Here is a 2,338-nt window from a genome sequence, read left to right as displayed (position 1 = left end):
GAATTGTCTCTCAGAATCTCAGGGAAAAGCTGGCTATTGCTGCAGGAAATTGGCACAATAAATTGATCATGAGGAGGTGAGGTAGAAAGGAGATGCTATGGTAACCTAACCACAGGTGAGCTTTGTTTGTTCTAGCCCACTCAGGTGAGCTCTGTATGTACTGACCACCTGGCTTCTTGGCTAATCTTGAAAGCTAGTATTTTTTCCTTCTAAAGGCAGGCTTGAAAGGAGGAGGTTTTGAAGTCTATGTTTGAAAGCTAGTGTTTCTCCTAAAGGCAGGCTTGAAAGGAGGAGGTTTTGAAATCTATATGAGAATGGCTCCTGACATTACAAATCTTACAAAGCTTACAAATCTTGGGGCACAGAAAGTTTATATTTTAAAGATTTATTTATTTAATTTATGTAAATGCATGGTCACTGTTTTCAGACACAGCTGAAGAATCCTTTTACAGACGGTCGTGAACCACCATGTGGATCCTGGGAATTGAACTCAGGACCTCTGGAAGAGCAACCAGTGTTCTTAATCTCTGAGCTCTCTCTCCAGCCCCAAATCCTAATCTTATCAAAGCTGCTAAATTCTTATAAACTATTAAGGCTAAATTAGGCTGTGCAAGTTAATGTTCAGTCATCTTATAAATGATCAAATTCTTGCTGGGCACTGGTAGTGCACACCTTTCATCCCAGCACTCGGGAGGCAGAGGCAGGTGGATCTCTGAGTTTAAGCCCTCCTGGTCTACAGAGGGAGTTCTGGGGCAGCCAAGGCTATACAGAGAAAACCTGTCTTGAAAACTTAAGAGCCTGGATAGCTCAGTCAGTAGAGCATCAGACTTTTAATCTGAGGGTCTGGGGTTCAAGTCCCTGTTGAGGCTGGTGAGATGGCTCAGGGGTTAAGAACGCTGACTGCTCTTCCAGAGGTCCTGAGTTTCCTAGCAACTGCATGGTGGCTTGTGGGATCTGACAGTGTACTCACATATAGAAAATAATACTTAAAAACACCGGGCAGGGGTGGCCTTTAATCTCAGGAGGCAGTGGTGAATCCTGAGTTGTTTTTTTTTTTTTAAAGCAACAACAACAACAACAAAAGGGGAAAGGGCTGGGAGTAAGCATCAAAAACCTACCCTCAATATGGTCCATTCATAATTCATTGTTCAAGTTAGATGCTCACGTCATGAACAGTCATCTCCCTAAAACCTACCATCTGGGCAACTGACCTACTGAGACAGGAGCCTGAAGTACAGCGCGGTCCTGCCCTCTCCCTCCCCCGCCCACCCGAGGCTTTCCCCTCCCCTCCCCTCTTGCTTGCCTCTGTGCCTCTGTGCCTCTGTGGTTGGCTTTCCCCAATGCCCCCTGCAGCAAATGCGGGGGAGCCCCCTCCCCTCTCTCCTTCCCCCTAGCAGCTCCACGCTCCACTCCTCCACTCCGGAGGAGACTCAAGGAACCACACAGCTCCAGTGGCGCCTAGGCCAGCACTTTCCCAGGTGCAGCTGGCATCACGTGTCCTTGGGGAAGAGAGATTGGGGTCCCACACTTAAATCATAGGGGAAAAAAAGGCAATTAGAGGCCGCAGCGCAGACAGTTATCGCCAGCCATAAAACTAATACCGATAGCTCCACTAACCTCGAGGTCAGAAGAATCCCTCATTCAGCATCACGGTTTCCTCCCTGCCAAATGGTATCTTGTCTTTGAATGATGATTCACCTAACCCGCCTTCCTTCCCGCTTTGCCCTGACCATTCAAAGAATTCCTGACTATTCTGACTATTCTGTATATAAAGTGCCTGACACCCAAGCTCAGGGGCTCAACCCTGGCCTACGTTGTGGGACCGACCGACCTTTTGCGAAACTGGGCGTGGAGACTCTTAGAGAGGACTCTGCAGGTCAGTTCTTGAGCTCTCCTGGGGTTCCTTCAGAATCTGGACATAACAAGATTTTGGAGGATTTTTTTTTTTTTTGACATAGTTTTTCACTTTGTAACCGTGGCTCTGCCTCCCGAGTGCTAGAATTAAAGGTGTGCACCACCACATCTGGCTAGAGGACTTTTTTTTATTTATTTTTATTTTTTTGGGAAACAGATTCTCACATAGCCCAGACTGGCCTGGAAGTCGATGAGACCAAGATGGCCTTGGACTCCCATCCTTCCTGTTCTGTCCTATGGAGCGTTCAGATTTGGACCCATGTGCCAACACCCTGGTTTTAAGGCAGTTCAGACCACAGACACTCCCCCCTCCCCGCCCCCCCCCCCCCCAGCACTCAGGTTCAAGTCCATGGAGGTTCACAACTGTCTGTAACTCCAGTTCCAGGGGATCTGAAACTCTCTTCTGGCCTTTGTGGGCACCTGG

General features: G+C 47.9%; 1 non-coding gene across 1 annotated transcript; it reads left to right on the top strand.

The window, feature by feature from the left end:
* Positions 1 to 796: 796 nt before the first annotated feature.
* Positions 797 to 869, top strand: Trnak-uuu (transfer RNA lysine (anticodon UUU)). The gene has a single exon. It is a non-coding gene; the product is annotated as a tRNA-Lys (tRNA).
* The last annotated feature ends 1,469 nt before the right edge of the window (positions 870 to 2,338 follow it).

This window comes from Apodemus sylvaticus, chromosome 22 (assembly GCF_947179515.1).
Source record: "Apodemus sylvaticus chromosome 22, mApoSyl1.1, whole genome shotgun sequence".
In the NCBI taxonomy this organism is placed as follows: domain Eukaryota; kingdom Metazoa; phylum Chordata; class Mammalia; order Rodentia; family Muridae; genus Apodemus; species Apodemus sylvaticus.
The sequence above is the reverse complement of the archived record's forward strand: the minus strand, read 5'-3'. Positions and strand labels throughout refer to the sequence as shown.